General features: G+C 32.4%; 2 pseudogenes; one reads left to right on the top strand and one right to left on the bottom strand.

Annotated features, from left to right (window-relative positions):
- Positions 1-8,372: 8,372 nt before the first annotated feature.
- Positions 8,373-11,590, top strand: LOC115984976 (annotated as a pseudogene).
- Positions 11,591-14,719: 3,129 nt separating this feature from the next.
- Positions 14,720-18,280, bottom strand: LOC115984975 (annotated as a pseudogene).
- Positions 18,281-24,207: the final 5,927 nt, after the last annotated feature.

Here is a 24,207-nt window from a genome sequence, read left to right as displayed (position 1 = left end):
TCAGCATGGGCTTGTGGCCGTGCTGTGCCAGATGCAAGAAATAACACCCAGTGTACTTTTTGTTGTAAAATGATATGGGGGTGAGGAATTACTAGGCTCAAGTATCATTTAGCTGGGATTCCGGGTGATGTTAAAGCGTGTAAAAAGTATCTGAAGATGTAAAATGGCAAATGAAACAGTTGATTGAAGATTTAAAGAAAAGTAAACAGAAAAAAAAAAAAAAGAGTGAATAAAGAAATTGCAAATCCCTATGATGTAGAGGAGGAGAAGGAGGATGATCATCATCTTGATGAAGGTAATAATGATAATGAGAGAGGGGGTTCAAAGAGTCATTCATCAGTTAGTAATTATAACACCAAGGGGAAAGAAAAAGTTGGAGAAAAGTCAAACATTAAATCCTATTTTGCTCCAAGAACAAAACCTGGTTCTCAACCATCCATAAGGTCTTCTTTGGCCTCAAAGCAAATGGTTGAGAAGGCAAGAATGAATTTTGCAAGATGGTGGTACCATGCTAATATACCTTTCCATGCCGCTCGCTCTGTGTATTATCAAAAAGCTTTAGATAGTATAGCAGCTATTGGGCCTGGTTTTAAGGGACCTTCTTATCATGACTTGAAGGGGCCTTTATTACAAAAACATGTGGGTGAAAGAGCTTGGAGTGCTAAGTTTGCAATTCGAGTGCTAAGTCAGTGTTGTAGTGCAACTGGTTGTGAAAGAGCTTGGAGCACATTTGAGTTTGTCCATTCCAAGAGGAGAAATAGGCTTGAGCATAAACGTTTGAATGACTTGGTGTATGTTCGGTATAATCTATTGTTACGAGAAAGGTATGTTTTTAAATATATTCAATTTTTATTTTGAATGATTAGAAAATGTCACCAATGTATGATATTGATTTTGGTAGGAATATTAGAAGGACAAAGGATTACTTGGATCATATATGCCTTGATAATATTGATTTAATGGAGGATTGGGTAGCTGAGGAATCTGAATTTTTGTTACTAACTGAGGAAGATGTGAATTGGGATAGCATTGAAGAACCATTAGCAACAATGACTTTAAAAGATGAAAATGATGACGATGATGATGATGTTGTTCTTGATGAGGAAGATGGTGAAAATGATGTTGTGTTGACAAATGCTAATACTCATGTGTATTATGGTCCTGATGTAAATCCTTTTGAAGGATGGGAGTAGATCCTATGTAATTTGTGTTTATTTGTTTTCTTTGTGTGTAATGAACAATCCTATGTAATTTGTGTTTATTTGTTTTCTTTGTGTGTAATGAACAATTTTATATTGTGTTTTTTTTTTAGTTGACGTTAAAGTTTAAAACTATGAATTATTTGTTCTTAATTGAAGTAATGTTTTATGGTAAACATGAATTTTTGAGGTATTGTTTTATGGTAAATAGAGATTTTGTGTATGTATGTGTGTGTGTGTGTGTATATATATATATATTAAATATATAAAATAGCGGTAAACCCGAAACAGTGCACTGGTATTGACCGGTATCCGAAATATATCGTATCGGTGGCCAAACCGGTACGGTCTCCAGTACGGTATTGACATCCTTGATTAGGATGTCTGATGATAAAAACTTTTGATGAATTCTATGCTAAGCTTAATGATATTGTTAATTCTGCTTATAATTTGGGTAAAACCTATGATCAACCTAAGATTGTTAAGAAGATTCTTAGATCTTTGATTGAGGATTTTAGACCCAAAGTGATTGTCATCATTGAAAACAAGGATGTGGACTCCATCCCTATTGATGAACTTGTAGGATCTCTTCAGTCTTATGAGTTGGACCTACCTAAGACAAGTAAATCCAAATCAATGGCTCTTAAGTTTGTTGATGATGTTGATGTAAATGGATTTGATGATGAACTCTCTACTACAGAGATTGCCTATCTTACCAAGAAATTTAGAAACTTTCTTAGGAACAATAACAGAAGGGCAAGAGGCAAAAACAATGTTGAACCTAGAAATTTTAGAAGGAATGATCCCACTAAGGTGAACAACACTGAAAAACCTAAAGAGAAAGTATGTCAACCTTCTAATAATTCTATGGGTCAGCAATGTTTTAGGTGTCAAGGATATGGTCATGTGAAATTAGAATGTCCTACATTCTTGAGGTCTAAGGTTAAGACTATGGTTGTAATCCTTAGTGATGATGAAGTTTCTGATAATGAGTTTGGTGATGATAAGGATGGAAACTTCATTGCTTTCATAGCTACTGCTGTAGTTGATGAAAGTGTTGCTATTGAAGAGAATCCTTCTGATGGGGAGCTCCCTGAGGATGTAGATTTGCAAAAAGCCTATACTAAACTTTGCAAAGTTGCTGTAAAGGATGCTATGAGTGTTGATTTAGGGTTAAAGAAAATTGCATCTCTTGAACTTGATAAGAAAAACTTGCATGTGAAATTGTTTGATCCTAATGAATTGTTGAATAATGTGAAGACTAAGAACATGCTTTTGCTTAATAAAGTTAAGAATTTAGAACTTGAATTATTTGTTCCTAGAGAACAAACTAATAGGTCTACAAGTTTCAAACTTGATCACATACTGAGTGTTCAAAAGTCTTACTCAGAAAAAACTGGTTTTGATTTTGTAGAAAGCATTTCTATGCCTGAAACTCATTCCACTAACTTTGTTCCTTCTTCTGAGCCCCCTGTGAGTGAGGTTGTCAAATCTATAGAAGTCACACCTCCTAGGAAAATTAGGGTTGATCTTCAAGAATCTAAACCTAAGACTCCTAATCCTCCTAAGGGCAAGTTACATGATAGGCTTGCATGGGTTTGTCATTTTATAGGATAGTCTAGGCACATTCGTCTAAACTGTTTCAAGTTGCAAGCTACTAAGCAAGAAAATAAGCCAAAAGTACCTATGCCTTAAGTATAAGATCCTATGGTACTTATTGGTGAGTTGGTAAAGGTTTTAAACCTTTATTCCAAACCTGGAATTGCTCAGAATTCTAATTTGAAGAATAACTCCAATGCTAGAGTTGCATCTAAAAAGTTTTGGATGCAAAAGGCTCAATCTAATTGAGTCTTTCTGACATGGTCTTTGTGCTTTATCGCTCTACTCTTTGCGACCATTTTTTTTTTTTTTTTGTTTCTTTACTTTTCTAGGATTTGCATTGCATAACATTCATGCATTTTATTCTAGATTTGTTTTTGTTATTTATTTTCAAAAAAAAAATAATAATAAAAAATAAAAAATTAAAAGGAAAAGGGAAGCAAAATGTGTTTTGCATTATTTGTCTTGGATTTGAAATTAACGTTGGCCAATTTATTTTTGCATAACATGTCTATGTACCTTGCTTAGCTTGGATGAGCTTATTTATTGGACTTTACTAGTTTGAGCTTTGTTGTGCATGTTGTGTGGGAAGATATTTATAGTTTTTGATCACATGATCTTAATTTTGAAGTCACATGCCTTTGATTGTCGGACTTGAACTTATTGAGAAATGCATAAATAACTATCTCACCACTGTTTACTAGCCAATCATGAAAACCTTAGTGCATATCATATAATTTTGTGCCCAAGAAACAGTAGCACATGCACAAATAGAACATAAGATGTAGCATCGGTTTTAATGCTAAAATTGGTGTATACATTATTGGACTCTAATTAATTCAATCAATTAAAATTGTTGTGTATATTATCTTGGCTATTCTAATACGTTTCTGATTAAATAAAAACGATGTGTATATTATGAGGCAAATCAAGAAACTTATATGATTGCAAGCTTGTTTTCTAGGAAATGTAGGAGTTATATGATATAACTCTTTAAGTGATAGTCTCTTTCAAACTTATGTGATGAATTTTGTAGAAATTGTGCTTACTTACTATTCACATATCACCTCACATATATCTCAAGCTTTTGCTAGTTGCACATACTATACAAGTCACTCTTTGCTAAACTTTGTACATGTTATTGTGTGTGATTTTAGTTTGGCCAACCAAGGTTGAAGAATTCCTTGATATTTATGCAAAATGTGTTTGAAGTTTGAGAATTTAAGGAGAATTGATTGAAAATCTTATTTTTGGGAAAACTGGGTTCAAAACAAGTATTTTTGAAAAGCATTTCATCTCATACTCATACATTTTATTCATAAAATACTATGCTTTGAGGAGTTTTTGCATAAAATTGCTTTGTTTTTTAAAAAAAATTGATTTTTCTAGAATTTCGATCAATCGAACCTGTTTCTCGATCGATCGAAATTGTGATTAAAAATTTGGTTTGGTTCTATCTGTTTCGATTGGTGCTCGATCACTATTAGATCAATCAAAGGAATTTTTGATCGATCAAATCTAAATTTCAATCAATTGGAAATTGCATAGAGAGTTTTTATTTTTTTTTTTTTTTTTTTTTTTTTTTTTTTTAACTTTTCCTTTCACGTGTTCATCACTTTTTCAAAACTTTTCAAACTCTATTCTCTCTCCCTTCGATTGGTCAAGGACTCAAAGAAATTTTTTGTTGTTTTCCTCTGATTCTTTTGCAAGGTTTTTGTCCTCTAAGGCCGGTAAGACCTTTATACCCTTCCTTTTTCATGTGGTTTCTTGTTTCATGCATTTTTGTCATGCATATTGGGAGAATTTCGAACCTATGAAAATTTGGGGTTTTTTTTTTTGGTTGATTTAAGCCTTTTCTTTTAAAATTGATCAATGAGTTTTTGTTGTGGGATGCTATAAACATGATCCTTGTGGTTTACTTTGATCAATTTGATGATTTGGGAAAATTTTAATTTTCTAGAGCTTGAAAGTACCCGATTTGAGGCTTTAGTGAAATTGAGCTTTAATTGATGAAATTGGCTTTCTTGATTGATTGATTTCATCATTCTAATCTGTTACCTAACTTGTGTAATGATCAATTGATCAATTTGTTGAGATTTGTGAAAATGGGTTTTCAAAATTTGGGGTTTTTGATATAAACTCTATGCTCAAGCCAATTTTGTGATTTTAAAGTGCAATTGAACTTATTCTCACCGCATTAGAGCATGCATTATGTGCTGATATTATTCATGCATCCTATAGATTGTTATTTTCTATATTTCTATGCTAACTTGCAGTCTGCCTTTGGTTTTTCTATTTTTTTTCCCTCTATCTCTTCTATGTTTGTCCTTCTGCTCTTTAGCATCATGTCTAGGAAGACTAGAGCTAATAGGAAATCCTCTTCTTCTTCTATCCCTACCTTTGATAGTAAGAGGTTCCTGAGTGAAAAAAACCAAGAAGCGTGTGAGAAGTTCAACCTTCGAAGGAATGTATGGGCTGAGCGTAAGGTCATTTTAGATGAGTTAGATGGTGAGATTAGGAGAAATTTTGATCGTAGGGGCTGGTTGCCTTTGTTGGATGTTGATCATCCTCCTCCAACTACCTTGATTAGAGAGTTCTACTCGAACCTCTCTGTCTACTCCTATGATTCCAACACTTTTGTGAAAAGTTGGATACGAGGTGATGAGTACACCATTACTCTTTCGGCAGTGGCTGATGCTCTTGGAATGCCACTGGTCCAGCATCCTATTTATCCTTACAATGAGTCTCCACCCCTAGATGAGATTATGTCATTTATTACTGGTACTTCTATCCAGTGGGGTTCTGATCCTCAGATTACCTCTCACGAGTTGATCGGGATTCACTATCCTCTATTTTTTTTTCGGATTTCTTGCCATTCCATTTGGCCTATCTCTCATCTACACACTATTCCTTTGGAGAGATGTGCATTTTTGTATGCCATTGTTACTGATGCTCCTATGAGTTTTCTTCATCTTTTCATTTGTTCTTTGATTGAGGTACATAAGAGTAGTTCTACTGCTCATGCTCTTTTCTTTCTGGTTTTTATTCATAAGATTCTTTTGCGTTTGGGTTTAGAGCAGTTTCCGGCGTTTGAGCCTGTTCATATCATAGCTCCCATAAGTGCCACCTTTCTTAGGCAGAGGGCTGCTCAGATGAGACCAAGCTCTGAACGACCTATGGTTGAGTCTTTTGGTGTTGCACCTCCTCCTCCCTCTTCTATAGGTGATACTTCAGCTGAGGCATCTGTCGATCCTGCTGCTGCTGCTGTTCCTCCACCTTCTACTTCGAATGATTTAGACATTCGTCGTATTGGAGACTGTCATGACCATTCAGGCGGTTCATGGTAAGCTTTTGGTGGACATGCTTGATGAACTTCATTCTTTGCGAGCAGATTTGAAGAGTCTTAGACGATTGCCTCCGCCCCCTCCTTTTGATGATGAGTCATGATTGCCCTTTGGCAATTTGTCACAAAAAGGAGTACAGATGTAGGGGAGATTTTGTTGTTAGGGGGAGATTTTTGTTGTTTTGGAGCTATGGAGCTTTAGATTGTATTTAGGTGCTTCATCATGTATTTATATTTTTTGGCTCATGATGTATTTTGTTTTATTTGAGTTGTCTATGATAGGGGGAGATACTGTGATGTGTTTATTTCTGTTTCTTGTTTCACATTGTGCTAAATTGATTACTGATTTATATTTATGAGGTTATTCATGATGTATGTCTCGTAGTTTATTCTTATGTGAAATCAAGATTTTATTTTGTTTTACTTGTATTTTCCATACATGCGTTTATGTGTTTGTTAAGTGTTACAGGAATATACAGGTTGATTCAATCATGTTGCTGTCTACACTTGCAATTGATAGATAGTGGTTAGGTTGAATTTGTTTTGTTGGGCAAAGTTTTATATTGGGCGATTTTTTTATAAATTTTGAGCACTTTGTTTAGTTTGTATTTTGTCACGGATTGCTAAACGGGGGGTTTGTTAGGTTCTAAGACTTTAGGTTTAAATGTATTAAAACTTCAATTTGTAATGTTGGCAAACCATGATCAACACGTTTAGTCTTGTTTTAGACTTGCTTAAAGTGTGTTTAAGTGTAAAGTTGGAATCGAGTGTACTACAAGATATACTGTGTAAATCTGCTTGGCTTGATCGATCGAAAATTAAACTCGATTGATCGAAGTTCATGTAGATTGTTTTTTTGCAAAATTTTCTAACTCAACCCAAGCCCGGTTTGATGTGGAGGGTTTTATATTTTGTCTTAAGTATAAAAGGAAAAATTCTAACCACGTTTTGAGGTTACTCTTTATGTTATGTGTGTGAATCTTTTATGAGATCTAGAGGTGTTTGCCTTCACATACACTTAGGGTTTCCAATCTCAAGATTGATGTCAGGAGCTTAGCGATCAATTCAGTTGTAGATTCAAGAGTTTAAAGATACACAAGTGGGAGTGCTTGTACTTGTTGGGAATCCAAGAAAGAAATAGTCCGTAAACTTAGAACAGTCACATGGTCGTGATGGTAAGTTTCCTACTCGAGGTAGCAATAGAATGTTAGTGGTCTAAGTCTCTATTTTGTAAACTTCAATTCTTTCATAGTGGATTCGACTTATCTTGAGAATAGGATAGCTAGGTTAAATCATTCCCAGGTTTTTTATTGGTTTGGTTTTCCTAAGTTATCATATTGTTGTGTTCTTTATTTTCTGCATTTTACAATAATATGATATATTTGTGTTAACCCAGATTTGATAATTTGACTAATTAATCACTTGACTAATTAACTAGGTTAATCTAGTTGTGTTTCAAGCGATCTAAAAACGAACAAATCTCATTCTAACTTAATCATGGGAGAGTATTTGGCAAACACCACACCGGTGTATCACTTTTTTTCTATTTCAAATCTGTTGTAGGTTCGTCCTTGGACGAATCCGTTACCATCGTCTATCCACATAGACAAAAATATCAACGGTTGATTTTCTGCATTATCAATTGCTATCTCAATGTTAAGAGTTAATTCTAAAATAAAGAGGATTTAAGTTTTGGCTAATGTGTGGGATATGCTCCCTTATCCACAAACCTTTTATCCCTGCAAACGTGTTAAACCTACAATAGAAAGAGAATGAAAGAAACAAAACACATATCCACAAACCATTTATACCCTGCTATCGTGTTACACCTGCAATAGAAAGAAAATGAAAGAAACAAATCAGAGAAAAGCAACAATGGACAGCATGATGTGCATGTCATGCATATTTATATACTTTTAAATAATCTGACACAGCCTAATTAAAGGTAATAATTTCTAACAAATAAAGTTGTTGATTTGGCTTTTCAAAAGAAAAAAAAAAGGGTTGTAGATTTGTTCTTCTTTTCTTTAACTTATTTATTTATTTATAAACCCTGTCAGTTTAGCTTCTAATGCGATACGCTGAAATATTGGATCAATGCCAAAACCATAAAAATTAAAAAGGAAATAGCCAAACTTCATATGGCACTGAATTAAGATATGACAGTATCATATTTCACTTACATATTGTCATCTAACTTACTATAAGTACACCTAGTGTTCCTTGCACCAATGGATACAAAACCCTATGCCCTAACATATGGCTTCCTTTACATATTTTCACCGTTCCCATTGCTTCAAACTCTCCCCTTTTCTCTCTTTACGTCCCTCTTCTTCTTGTCCATCCTAGTTTTTTATTGGAAGAGGTCCATAGCCAAAGGCCAAAGCCATAAATTGCCACCAGGGCCATGGAAACTGCCTTTTATCGGGAATTTGCACCTACTGGTTTTCTCTCTACCACATCGATCTTTTAGACTTTGCAATGAAATATGGACCTATTATGCAACTTCAGCTAGGTGAGGTCTTGGCTATAACCATTTCATCACCAAAAGTAGCCGAAGAGGTGCTGAAGACACATGATGCTGTCTTTGCAAATCGACCAACTGTTCTTGCAATTGAAGTTATGTGCTATGATAATTCAAGCTTGATCTTTTCTCCCTATGGTGATTATTGGAGACAAAAGTGAAAATTTGTGTCACGGAACTCCTAAGTTCCAAGCATGTCCAATCATTTAGAACAATAAGAGAAGAAGAGGAGTGGAATCTTATTGAATTCATTTCATCGTCGGAGGCTAAGGGACTTGCAATCAATTTCAGCCAGAAAAATCATCTCCTTGACATAGTGGTGTTTGGTATTGACTTAAAAAGCTAACTTTTGTTATTATTCAACTTATTTTTCTTACTATTCATGGGTTCCATTATACTTTTTTGTATTATTCATGAGTCTTACTATACTATTTTAGCTACTTTTTAACTTTATCTACTATACTTTCAATAAAAAAATTTCAGTTTCAACTAAATAAATTATTTCTAAATAGACTATAGTATAACTGTCAGGGCAGTCATTGGAAAGAAGTACAAATATGAAAAAGATCTCATATCATTGATCAAGGAAATAATTATTCTAGGTGGAGGCTTTGACATGCCTAATTTGCTTCCTTCACTGAAGTTCCAATTGGCTTCATTATAGGAATCAAGCCCGCATTGTTGAAAATGCATAGAAAAATGGACAAAAATCTTTGAAAGTTCACTTGGTGTGTAAAACATTAGTGAATGTTTAGCCCCTCATTTTCTAAATTACCAACACAAGCTTATACTCAAATAATATATGTGTGAAATGATAAGTACAAACTATACCCAAACAACCAAACTACTCTAAGCCATAATGTAATCATAACACAGCAGTATTTAAAAGCAAAGAGTAAGAATGAGAGAAATGCAAATACAAGATAACACCAACACATGTTATCGAAGAGGAAACCGAATAACTTGGCCAAAAACCTGTCCACTGCCCTCCAATAGGTAAATTGATCCATTAGAAAATCAGTTGGGATACATGAATAGCAATAGAACCTTCAAGCTTCTTGTTCCAACAAGGTTAAGCCTAACCGTATTTTCTCTAGCTTTCTGAATCCTGCAATAAGCCCATTGCATCAACCAAATGAATTAGTCCTCTTTGAACTACTTCTCAAGCACCAAATAACATTCACACTGATATGAGTATGGTGAGATAAGGATTTGACTAAAGATCCTCTCAAGGGTATGGCAATGGAGAGGGTGAAAGTAGAGGAATTTGGAGAACCAAAAATATAAGATTGTGGATAAATCAATCTTATTGTTCTCTAAGATTTATCTCTCAAAATTTTATCTGGAAACTCTCTACATTTCGTGGATATAAGGGTATTTATAATAGGGTATTAGAAGGAATGTGAAAAGTCATTTTTCTACAAAACAAGGGGCTCTGGCGAGTGATTCATGACTGGGATGAGTTGCAAGTTCTAGTCACCAAATAACAGAATAACTAGACTGTACTTTTTGTCCTGTAGTGATCCAGCTATCTTGACTCTTCAACTTCCTGCATGCTTCACACGTGTGACACTTCTGGTAAGTCACCACTCGCGAGATCCTATTGCGAGATGCTCTTTGATTGCACACAATAATCAAATCTTCACACTTTCTCACACACAACCCTTACATAATTCTCATATAAATACAGGGTTTCGAATTGCTAAATTACAAATAAATTTAGCACAGAATAAAGCCAACACATGATTAAATAAATTCATTCTTACATTCTCAAAAAGAAAAGAAGAAAAGAAGTGTCATTTCAGCCAAAAAAATATGAAGAAAGTGATAATGATGATATGATTAATGTGCTTTTGAAACTTCAGCAAACAGGCGAGCTTGAATTCAACGTCCCAAGTAACCACATCAAAGCTGTCACCTTGGTATTTATTTATTTTTATTTTTTTGTGCTTCTCCTTTTATTTTTTCTTCTTCTCTATTAGTAAATGAGCAGTTTTTTACAAATAGTTTTACAAGGATTCTTTTACTCCATAAAGTGGTGAACGATTTGAGGTATGTATTTTGCCACACCATATTCTTTTGAGTGGTAGACTTTGTAGTTAATAAGCCAAATAGATTGTGTAGTGCACAAAATTTTTTCTTTTGACATAAATTTCATTTACTCGTAACAATAATCAACATCCAATTCACAAAATTAGGAATTTGGAAGAAAAATCTCATATACACGCACAAATTATAAAGCTACCCTATTTTGCTTAGTATTAAATTCTCATCTCACAATGTGATTGTAAGTCAACATCATTTTTCATGAGGTCTTTGTTGCAGGAAGTGAGACTTCAGCAACCACAATCGAATGGGCAATTTCAGAATTAATGAAAAACCCAAGAGTAATGGAGAGGCACAAGCAGAAGTGCCTCACGTCCTTGAAGGGCAGAGTAATTTTGAGGAGGCAAACATTCTAAAGCTAAATTACTTGAAATTAGTAGTAAAAGAATCTTTGCGAGTACACCCTCCTAGTGCCTTGATCCCAAGAGAATCAAGAGAAAAATGTGAAATTTATGGGTATGAGATACCTAACAACACCCAAGTAATCATTAATGCATGGACCATAGGGAGAGCTACTGAATATATTTGATTGATGCTAGCTGCTTTCACCCCGAGAAGTTTCAAGATTCTTCTATTCATTTTAAAGGGTCCAGTTTTGAATTCATTCCATTTGGAGGTGGTAGGAGGATATGTCCAAGCATATCATTTGCTCCTGCTAGTATTGAACTTGTTCTTTCTCAATTGTTGTATCACTTTAATTGGAAGCTCGCTAATGTGATTAAGCCAGAGTTTGAGACTTTTGGATTATCCTGTAGGAGAAAAAATGATTCGTACCTAATTGCCACTCCTTTGAAACATTTTCTTCACGAAAGACACTAAATGATATTAGTTTGCCAAAGTTGCTATTATGTTTGCTGTGTAAGAGTTTTTTTAAGAAGTATTGATTTTTAAGTTGTTTATATATTTTAGGGAGTGTTGGTATCAAGTGTGTCCGATTTAAATAATGTACCTGTTGAATCATGAATGAAATAATTATGGGGAAGTGCGAAGTTTATTCAAGTTTAATTCTTTTTCAAGTTTTGATTTGCCCCAATCAAAAAATCGATACACGAGTGCAAACAACTAAGAAAGTGGCCCTTAGATTCAAAAGAACATGTGAATACAATTATCAATGCTATATATTTAAGCACTATACACACATATTTACGTGAAATCCAAAAACCCTATAAACCCTAAGTCTTGCAGTGTGCTATTTTTATAAATATCTCAATCAAACCCTATGAACACACGACTTGACCAATTTGAAACATACAAAAGGCACAAATTAAAACAACGGGAAACCACAAAATAGTTTTAAAAAAATCATTTGAAAGTTTTCTCCTCTCCAAAATCTAAATTCCTTTCCGTTCTTTTGCCAAAACTCTATTTAGAGGAAAAAAATATTTATAGTGGTCCCTTTTCTTATTTAATGTGGTCCCAATTATATCATACATGGATATCATAAAATTAAAACAGACTATGAAATAACATTTGGCAAAATTCGTAAAAAGAAGACTTCGAAAAATTTTAGGATATTAAATTTCATAATTTCAGGGGCTATACCGTATGAACATGCTTGAAAAGTCATATCTTATCATTATATTTTATTTCCAAAAGAAGTCAAATTAACACTCATTTCAAAGCTTTGGAAGTCCAACTTTTCAATCGAAAATAGTTTTCTTTCAAAATTCTTTACATTCTTTATTCTTTTTCTTTTTTTAAATTTGAGAGAGAGAGAGAGAGAGTTTCAATCTATGGTATTCACTCTTAGTGATAACTTTTTATCATCAAATCAAGTCCCTTTTCTTATTTAATGTGGTCCCAATTATATCATACATAGATGGGTCATGTTAACGAGTGTCGTAGGGCATTGGTTAACAATTCAATTAAAGAAAGTTTTTATGGGAAAAGAAAAAAAATATATATATTTTGACAGCTTTTTTCATTTTTCATAAAAGTGATGTCAAAACTTTCTTAAAATGGATTTTTAACTAATGCCCCAATGGCACTTGTTAACATTTCCCTAATCATAAAATTAAAAGAGACTATGAAATAACATTTGCCAAAATTTGTAAAAAGAAGACTTTGAAAAATTTTAGGATATTAAATTCCGTAATTTCAGGGGCTATACTATATGAACATGCTTGAAAAGTCATATCTTATCATTATATTTTATTTCCAAAAGAAGTCAAATTAATACTCATTTCAAAGCTTTGGAAGTCCAAATTTTCAAACGAAAATAATTTTCTTTCAAAATTCTTTACATTTTTTTTTTTGAGAGCGAGTATCAACCTATGGCGTTCTCTCCTGGTAATAGTTTTTTATCATCAGATCAATACACCAATCGGTTTTTGGTATAAGTGGGAATTAAACCCCGAATATCTTATTTAACTATTAGAGACTTTACTAGTTGACCTAACTAAACCTCATATTCTCTGAATTCTTTATATGTTCAAAAGGTTGAAGAAATGCCATTTTCAATACCACCCTTTTGGGGAGGGGGGGTGCTGTTATGATAGCCTACAAAATTACAAAATATAAATGGAAAGGTATTTGGAGAGGAGGAACTTTTCAACGGAAAATTCAATTTTTATTTATTTAGAGTTTTTTTTTTTTTTTGGGAAATCCAGTTCACCCAGAAATATATAACTATTTTTGTGATTTCCCTTTAGTTTGTTGATGAAAATATTGAAGCTGTGATGTTTTCTTTTCATTCATTAATGTATTTTTGTGTTGTGACTATACGACGGGATTGGTAAAGTAACTCATATTCCAATTTTGTTCGTGATTGATAATCTCTTGGAGGTAAAAATTTCAGTTCAGGCTGGAGTGTTTTAATTTGTTCCTTTTGCATGTTTTAAATCAGCCTATTTCTTTCTCCTTTTTTTTCCTGAGTCATGAAAAATTACATGCATATATGATGTGATATTTATAAATATGTGTGAATACAAGCCCGCGTAAACATGTTTGTATTGTGCAAAATGTATTGCTTTCAATCAATCAAGATTTTGCAGATCCTGAATCCAAGTCAAGCCCAACAAGCCGTCCAATCTCTAGAATTTTGGGTCCTACATGCTACAGTATAATAAGACTGATTAGGGATGACTAAAACAAGTTTTGAGATGTTCCTAAAAAAGAAAAAAAAAAAAACAAGTTTTGAGAGCAGCGTTTATGTATGCCTAGGGTTTTGAAACTAAGTTCTCTATCACCTTCAATCTTTGAAGATCTAAAGATCAGTGCTCAAGCTAAAGTTCCTGCATACATTACAATGTTACTGCTTGGAAACCTTTAAGATAGTTCATAAAATAATGGACAGAGCATTCACATGAACATATTTCATTGTAAAAGAATCCAAAAATTTTGAGTTGGTTGTGGTAACATTAATAAGTATTACGAAAGGTAGCATTAGAATTAGGGTTAATTCTATTATATGAACTTCGAATCTATTAGAGGATTTGTTACCTTGAGAGTTGGCAATAAATCCCAAAGAGTTTTTTTCCATAATAGTGTCTTCTCTTTGTAATCAAATTGATTTTTTTTTCTTTTTCTTTTTGCATTTGTTTATTTTAGTGATATTGGTTTGTGTTGTTAACTTTTTGCAACTGGGGTCTAAATCACCCTTTCACAATCACATATTTTTCACCTTTAATTTAAATAACACAAATCGAAATACAACTAACTTTATTACTCTCTCCTGGAAATACCCACACATAATATATTTGAATCCTTATTATTCGAGGAAAAGAAGTATAATGAGTGACAAACAGCTTCAAATCATTCCTTCTCCTACTTGATAACACAAAGGACTTAGACATGTCAAGTTCCTATGGTTTCAACTTTAATCTAATTCACCCTATCACAATCATATATTTTCACCTTTTATTTAAATAACCCAAACTAAACACAACCAAACACCTTATCACTATATCTTGAAACTACCCACACGTAATATATTTGCATCCCTATTATTCAATGTATTTCATGAAGAAGAGGAGACCAAGGAGTGGCAATTAGCTTCAAATCATTCTTTCTCCTGCATGATAATCCAAAAGATTCAGACATGTCAATTTCTTCTGGTTTGATCTCATTAGGGAGTTTCCAATTTAAGTGATATACCAATTGAGAAAGAACGAGTTCAATGGTTGCAAGAGCAAAAGATATGCCAGGACATATCCTCCTACCACGTCCAAATGGAATGAATTCAAAGTTTGCCCCTCTAAAATCAATATGAGAACCTTGGAATCTCTCTGGGTGAAAGCAATCAGCATCGCTCCAATATTCAGTATCTCTCCCTATAGCCCATGCATTAATGTATACTTTTGTATTGTTTGGTATCTCATAGCCATTGATTTCACATTTTTCTCTTGATTCCCTTGGGATCAAGGCAGCAGGAGGATGCAATCGTAAAGTTTCTTTCACAACTAGTTTCAAGTAATCTAGTTTTTGAATGTCAACCTCATCAATATTCTTCCGCCCTTAAAGGACTTGTCGCACTTCAGCTTGTGTCTTCTCCATTACTTTTGGATTTCTCAATAATTCTGACATTGCCCATTCTATCATGGTTGATGAAGTCTCACTTGCTCCAGAGAAGATGTCGTAAAAAAGAATGTTGAATTACAATCACAATGTGATATGAATGTTTAATATTAAGCAAAATAGGGTAATTAAATTGATAATTTGGAAAAAAAGAAATTAAGGAAAATCATTTTTTAGTCTCTTATTACGTTTTTCATCCAAATTCATAATCCATGACCTAGAAGTTGATGTTTGTTAAGAGGGAAAGAAAAGCATAAAAGAAAAATGAAAATGCAACAAAAGAAATGTAGGTAAAAAATTGATGGATCTTATTGAGTGGTTTTTGGACTACAACGTTCTTGCCCGTATTTTACCACAACTCTGACCTGACAAATTGTAAATGGTTACTTATTACTTTCACATGGATGCACAATTTAGTTTTCACTACTCGAAGTTTGCAAGATCACAATGTTATTAGAAAATGTGGTGAAAATAGTTGCGGTCCGAAATTTTCTCAATCTTATTTGCTTACCAGGGTGACAGCTTTGATACGGTTGCTTGTGAGATTAAATTCAAGCTCCCCCGATTCCTGAAGTTTTAGAAGCACATCAACTATATCATCACGATCACTTGCATGTCTGTTGGCCGAAGTCCTTTTCTTCTTATGATCGTTGATTATATCATCGAGAATCTTGTCAAGTTTTCTGTGCATTTTCTCCAAGGCGGGCTTCTTTCCAGTAAGGAAGCTAAGGAACTTTAGTGAAGGAAACAAATCAGGCACTTCAAAGCCTCCACTGAGAATAAATGTTTCCTTGATTAGTGATATGAGTTCCTCTTAATATTTGCACTTCTTCCCAATGGCTGCCCTGGCAGTGATACCATATGTCAAGGAGGAGATTTTCTCTGTGAAATTGATTTGAAGTCCCTCAGACGAAGAAATGCCTTCAATAAGATTCCACACCTCTTCTTCTCTTATTGATCTAAATGATTGGATTCGCTTCACTCTCAGGAACTGCATGACACAAAGCTTTCGCATTTGTCTACAATAATCATCATAAGGAGCAAAGACCATACCTGAATTATCATAAGACATAACTTCAATGGCAAGAAGTACTGGCCTATTTGTGAAAGCAGTATCGTGTGTCTTTAACACCTCTTTGGCCACTTTTGGTGATGAAATGATTATAGCCAAGACCTCACCCAACTGAAGTTGCATGATGGGTCCATATTTTTTGGCTAAATCTCTCAAGCATCGATGTGGTTGAAAGAAAATCAGTTGGTGCAAATTCCCTATAAGAGGCAGTTTCCATGGCCCAGGCAACAACTTATGGCTTTGGCCTTTGGCTAAACTTCTTCCAATAAATTATCAGGATAAAAAAGAAGAGGAAGCACGTAAAGAGAGAAAAGGGGGGATCTTGGAGCATTTTGGAACACTAATAATGAAGCCCTATCTTAGGCCCTGGGATTTGTATTCATAGTTGCAATGAACACTAGGTGTACTTATAGAATTTTTTTTTTTAATTATTTAAATGATTGCGTACTTCATAGGGTTTTTATCTCTTATCTCGCTTCCGCCTTTATTTTCTATTTCATTTAATTTATTTAATAGTATTTTTTTGGTAAAATCCTGATCTAAATTTTGATAACGTCTCCTCCTATATGTACTATTTTTACATATATATATATATATATATATTTTTTTTTTTCTTTCATTTTTGAGAAACATTTTTACATATACTTTGTAATGCTGTTTTCATTAAAATATGTATATATAGTTACATTGTTTTCCACTATATTTAAAATACACGGTGGAATTTCTTCCACCCAACACAGCACATCATATGGTCTAATGGTGGGTCTGCTGTCCAATTATTTTTGCTGCTTTGTTAACACTACTTGACACCACGTACTGCACAATTCTTGCACTACTCTGATCTGCTGTGTGAAACTAGTTTGCACAATTCTTGCACTACTCTGCTCTGCTGTGTGAAACTAGTACCGCTGTATTTAGAAAATATGCTCAACACATAAAATTAAACCGCTACATATTTTAGACAACATGCACCGCACATAGAATTAATCCACGTGAAAACTTGCAGCATTCTTCTCTTTCCAAATCGTCTTACACGTTTTTCAAATTATGATTTCTCCAAACTCGGCTGTTTCGATGAAGTTTTGTTTTGTTTTCTCCAAGGACAGATTCAGGATTTCGAGTTAGAGAGGCTAGAATATATGTAGAAAAAAAAAAATCATAAAATTTCAATTAAACATTTATTTAGTATTAGCAGACTATCACCTAAGATAAATACATACAATTATTGTTTCGTAATACATAATATTGCAATCATCTACTAATGAAGATAAAGATAAAAAACACTATTATTTCTTACTACATTAGAGTATTTGTATCAGTTTATATAAAAATTTATGTCTATTTTAGTATAATTACCTACTTTTTTATTTTATATATTCACTTTTCAAAATGCCTTATATCAAATTATTTATTTTACATTATATTTCATCAAAATACCATTTCACGTCCAAATGGTATGAAGAGACGGTGAAAGAGTAGCTCAAACTGTACTATGTGCATGATTTTCTTGATGTCAATAACAGATCGACCAACGTTCATGGTGGTGACATCCAAGCATTTTCCTCCAGTAAAACTAAACCAGAAGTAGCATTCTTTTAATCTATAATCCTTTTTGTCTTTGTAAGGAAACAATTGTGTAATTTAATTAGAATCTTGAAATTTTGAACCTAGTCCCTTGATATCCTACAATTCAATTATTCGTTATGGAGCATAACATTTTAAGGTGGTCGATCAGGTGAGGTACACTTTCTAAGAATACAAACGAAAGCAAGTAATTTTCCTATACAATTTTTTGTTTTTAACACCCAAAAATAAAAATTTGAACCCCTTAAAAGAAACCCAACAACAAACCAATTCAACACTAATCTTTATCTTGGCATTTCTAAACAAAATAAAAATAATAAAAAATAATAAAATAAAAAAGCCAAAACAAACTAATGGAAAATAAAAGTTGCAAGTTCAACAACAAAAATTAGTAATTTTGTTGACCTTAAATATTAGAAAAAGGTAATTAAGTAAGCAATAAAGTGTAAACACTAAAAGAAAATTAAATGTGAGGTAGTGGAAGTGGGATAGTAGGAACAAAGAAAACTTAATTTTTTTTTTTTAGTGATTGTATTGTTGTGTTGAATTCTTAATATTAAGAAGGTTTTTTTTTTCTTCCTTCATATGGGATTCGATTATGGATGGGTTTTGATTGGGGTAGTGGCTAGTTTTGATTTTGAGTGAAGAGGGAGAGAGACATTGAGGAAGAAAGAGAAATTGTCATGGATGAAGACTAAAAAGAGATAGATGGTGAGGGAGAGAGAGAAAGAGAGAGTGAAATATATATAATAATAAAAAACTAATCACTAACCCATGCGATACATGGGAAAACTATTGAGTATGAATTATTATTTAATATAAATGTTTTGCAAATATAACTTTTGTAACCTCTTTGATTACGCATTAGGATTTGAATCTTGAAAATTCAATACGATCAATCAAACAAAAATTTAAATAAAATTTAGTATTCCAATCCCTAATTTCCTCAATTATCCAAAAAATGTTGTAATGTTAAAATATCAATTTGTATTGTTGTATAGAATTTTTTGTGATTGTTTTGCAATTTTAAAGAATTTTTTATATCTTTTTCTTTTGTTGCTTTGTAGTATTCAATTTTGTTCTCCTTGAGTGAAAATGTTGGTGTGAGTTGTACATATATTACTTTAGTTCAAGTATCTTCTTTCTATATCTGTTTACATATATTATTTGGTGTGACTTGTTCATATATTACATAAATAATTGACTAAATTTCACGCAATAGTATTTGTTCTTTGTTATGCAATAGTGTTTGTTCCTTTGTTTATTTGATTATGTTAAAACACAATATGTTTAACCTAATTTATTAGCTAAGTTATTACTTAGGTCAATTATGAAGATTTAAGTTAAACATACATCAAACATATCATGTATAGTGGAAAAGTAAATATGATGACCCAAGAAACATATCATGCACAACTCATTTCAAGGAAAAAACTTGGGGGGAACTGTGCCAAGAAGAAAAATCCACTAATCAAATAAAAGTTTACAATCAAGAATATACCATTTGTAGTAAACTTGACTAAGATTACCCAATCTAGCTCTGAACTCCATAGATTTCTTTGATTTGGATCTGTTCTCACATGAAGCACATGTTCATGCCTTATTCTTCAGTACACTTGATAGATGAAGGATGAGCTACAACTTTAATCCACCAGTACTTGCAATATTGTCTTGATCTTTGGTAGGTGCTTGATAGAGTTAGAAGGTATAAAACCTCACAAATCTTATAAGAGTAACTCTCAAAACTTAAAAAATGTGTATTAGGGTTTTCCTTTTATCCTAATAGTGTTGGAATCAAACCCTAAATGTTTTCATGGGTTGTTGGAGCATTTTGGGACACTAATAATGAAGCCCTATCTTAGGCCATGGGATTTGTATTCAAAGTTCCAATGAACACTAGGTGTACTTATAGTCGCATTTTTTTTTAATGATTGTGTACTTCCACGGTTTCTATCTCTTATCTCACTTCCATGTTTATTTTCTATTTCATTCAATTTATTCAATAGGTTTTTTTTTTTTTTTGGGTTAAATATTTAATAGTATCTTTGTCTCTCCCTATATATACTATTTTTACATATATATATTTTTTAGAAACATTTTTACATATACTTTGTAATGCCATTTTCATTCCCCCCCCCCCCCAAAAAAAAAAAAAAAAAAAAAAACAGTTACAATGTTTTCCACTATATTTAAAATACATGGTGGAATTTCTTCCACCCAACACAACACATCATATGGTCTAATGGTGGGCCTGCTGTGCAATTATTTTTGCTGCTTTGTTAACACTACTTGACACCACGTACTGCACAATTCTTGCACTACTCTGCTCTGCTGTGTGAAACTAGTATGCAAAACTCTTGCACTACTCTGCTCTGCTGTGTGAAACTAGTACGGCTGTATTTTAGAAAATATGCTCAACACATAGAATTAAATCGCTACATTTTAGACAACATGCACCGCACATAATTTGGTGCTATAATCCTTTATTATACAGGCTACAGCTTTATTTTACATATATCCACGTGAAAACTTGCAGCATTCTTCTCTTTTCAAATAGTCTTCCACGTTTTTCAAATTATGAATTCTCCAAACTCAGCTGTTTCGATGAAGTTTAGTTTTCTCCATGGACGGATTCAGGATTTTGAGTTAAAAAGGCTAGAGTATAAGTAAAAATATATAATCATGAAATTTCAAATAAACATTTATATAGTATTAGCAAACTATCACCAAAGACAAATATATAAAATTATTGTTTCATAATACATTATATCGCAATCATCTACTAATGAAGATAAAGACACAAAACACCATTGTTTCTTATAACATTAGAGCATTTGCATCAGCTCATGCAAAAATTTATGTCTATTTTAGCATAATAATCTATTTTTTTATTTTATATATTTACTTTTCAAAATACCTCACATCTGATTATTTATTTTACATTACATTTTATCAGAATACTATTTCATGTCTAAATGATATGAAGAGTCGGTGAAAGAGTAGCTCAAACTGTACCATGGGCATGATTTTCTTGATGTCAATAACAGACCAACGCTCATGGTGGTGACATCCAAGCTTTTTCCTCCAGAAAAACTAAATTAGAAGTAGCACTCTCTTAATCTGCAATCCTTTTGTCTTTGTATGAATTTTTTTTTAATTTAATTATAATCTTGAAATTTTGAATCTAGTCACTTTATATTCTACAATTCTACAATTCAATCCTTTTCAACTGTTTTGTGATTGTCACTACAAATCATGCTTTACATGCGCCCTATGCGCTTTTTTTTTTTTTTTTTTTTTTTTTTTTTTTTTTTTTTTTTTTTTTTTTTTTTTTAAAAAAGATAAAGCATTCGTCCTGTGTTTGATGTACTACAAGAGCAAAAATCATAATTTGATGGAACAAGTGACTTCTAGGTAGCCCACACGATGCCACAGTTATAAATCATTCTTCACTTGCGTCCCATGTTTGATCTACTACAAGAGAAAAATACCTGTTTAGATATCACTTATTACTGAAAATTGAAAATTAAAAATAATATAGCAAAATAATTTTTAAATATGTGAATAATGCCATAGGACTCAGTTTTAAAGTTTTTTTTTAAAAATATATATATATATATTTGTGGGTCCCATAAACAGTACATGAAATCCACTATTTTTCAACCAAATGCAAGAACGCACGGAAAACATGCAATCCAAATGCACACAAAGTCTTTGTTGAGGACATCTAAGATAGCTAAAGGCCAAATCGAAAACAAATTAGACAAGTCATGGTGTTCATTTTAGAATTTCTTGGCTAAAAATTGAGATCTTGTATGACAAATTGACAATAAGACACTGGCGGCGCCACATTGCCTCCAGGGGTTCATATTAGAAAAAAAAATTCCATGTAATTTTTTGTTTTAACCACCCTAAAATAAAATTTTGAACCCCTTAAAAGAAACCTAACAACAAACCAATTCAACATGAATCTTTATCTTGGCATTTTAAAACAAAATTAAAAAGGCCAAAACAAACTAATTTGATCTAAAATATAGAAAATATAAGCAGCAAGTTCATCAACAAAAATTAGTAATTTTGTTGATCTTAAATATTAGAAAAAACAATTAAGTGAGTAGTAAAGTGTAAACGGAATGTCTCACCACTACCAAAGTGGCATCAATGTAGAGTTGAAGAAGAAGGAGACTATAGAGTCTATGATTGGAAAGTTGGGCTTTCTTTTTATTTTTGGGGATAAAAGGAGTTGATCAAGTTTTTTTTTAATTGGATTTTGATTTTTATTTTAAATCTTTTCTAGTGTGGAAAAATGTGAGAGTTTCAAATTCTATGTGGCAAGTTCTTATGAAGTCAAATAAAAATCAAAAAATGGTCAAAGGTTTCGATTTTATAGTATATATAGATTAAATAGTGTTGGATGTGATGTGAAAAATAAGAAATGACATGCTGGATGAGTTGTAAAATGGTGTGTTATAGTAAATAAAATAAGTTTTTGATTGTTAAAATAAGGATTTTTTTTTTCTTTTACTTCTGTCTGTGAATGCTCTAAGATGGCGCATGTCCTTATCCCGAGTAATTCTAGTATTATATAAAAAGACAAAAGTTCTACCACAACTATTTTACATGACAAACTGTGACTAGTTCTGTCATGCCCTGAACCCAACCATAAAAATAGGCACATGACAACCGCCGCACGCTTATAAAGTAATTACCCTACAATTATGCAAAGCCTTCTTAGCACTAAAAGTTATCCTCAAAAATTTCATCAAATAAATTCAAAATACCCCAAAATTTTCTTTATGAATAGATCTCCAATAATTTAAAAGTAACAAAATCCAAACCTCATGTACATAATGCAAATTGGCCAAAAGATATAAGACCATTACAAAGTCATCTAATTCCAAAATCACTAAGCTTCTTTCTCTGCTCACAACACAACATCAAAACTCACAAAACTTGCTATTCTTTACAATCTGAAACTGAAGGGGAAAAAGGTGGTGAGTTGACAACTTAATAAGTAGCCAAAGTCCTAATAAGTTCTATCAAGCAATAGATCAGTAGAGTATAAGATGTATTATGTGTTTTCAAAAGTTATAACATACTATGTGTTTTCAAAATAATTGAAGAAGTTTCATAGTCTTAAAATAATAAGCTGCACATAGATCACATACTTTAATCTTACAAATATATCATAGATGGTTTAGAAAATAGTCAGTTTTCCACATATCAAAAGCTATAACTTACAATAGGTTCCAAAAACACATAAGCAATTTTAGTGACTCAAAATAGTTCAAATATGCAAACATTTCCAAATCACATATGTATTTTAAGGATTCAAAATAATTCAAATATTCAAACGTAATTCATATTCTTAACAATCTTATGATTATGGTCACGCTATATCCCCATGACTAGGCATCAAAGTACCAATGAATAATCCTCATTAGTTTGGGTATCAAAATACCAATGAATAACCTCAATTGACTGGGTATCAAAATCAATTCATAGTCAGATTATCCATAATCATATATATGAAATCATAGTTTCTAACAAAAATATATCTTATTCAAACATGCATATAAAAATCATATACTCAGTATTAAAATATATTTATAATAATCATTTTACTTGAAATCAGTAATACAATAGAAATAAAAATTCTAATAATTATAAACAATTTTCAGTAGTTAAAATACATTAATATAAGAAAAATAAAACCCAATTAAGATAAGATTACTTACATCAGCTAACTCATCACAAGGAACTTCTCCCAAACACTTCTTCTAAAATTCTTAGATATCACCTAAAATAATTTTGTAGGTACCATTTACTTAATAATCAAATAATTAAAAAAAAAAACTTGTAACGGTATCCAATCAAAAGAAAAACTGCTAAAAATATCCATTTTATATATTTTAGAGCTATCATTAATTTATCTTTATAAATTCTGTCGCCTCGCTAAGCCTAACAATAATCCCACGCTTCTTACACCAAACTCAGTCATAATATTTTTGTTTCTTTACTTTTTTCCACAAATAGTTCCCTATAATAAAACCTATAGAACACAATATACTTGTAGACATATAGGGTCTATACGTGTGTTTTTTTTTTTTCTTTTCTTTTTTTCTGCCACCATTATTTCTTATGAGACGAGGACAAACTAAGTGCTATATCATACAAAAATCAAAGCACCAGGACATTTACAAATACACCACACCATTCTTTTCCTTTTCTCTTTTTTTCAAAAGCATGTGAGTCTACGCCAAAC

This window comes from Quercus lobata, chromosome 4 (genome assembly GCF_001633185.2).
Source record: "Quercus lobata isolate SW786 chromosome 4, ValleyOak3.0 Primary Assembly, whole genome shotgun sequence".
Taxonomy (NCBI): domain Eukaryota; kingdom Viridiplantae; phylum Streptophyta; class Magnoliopsida; order Fagales; family Fagaceae; genus Quercus; species Quercus lobata.
Note: the sequence above shows the minus strand (reverse complement) of the source record. Positions and strands in the feature narration are given on the sequence as shown.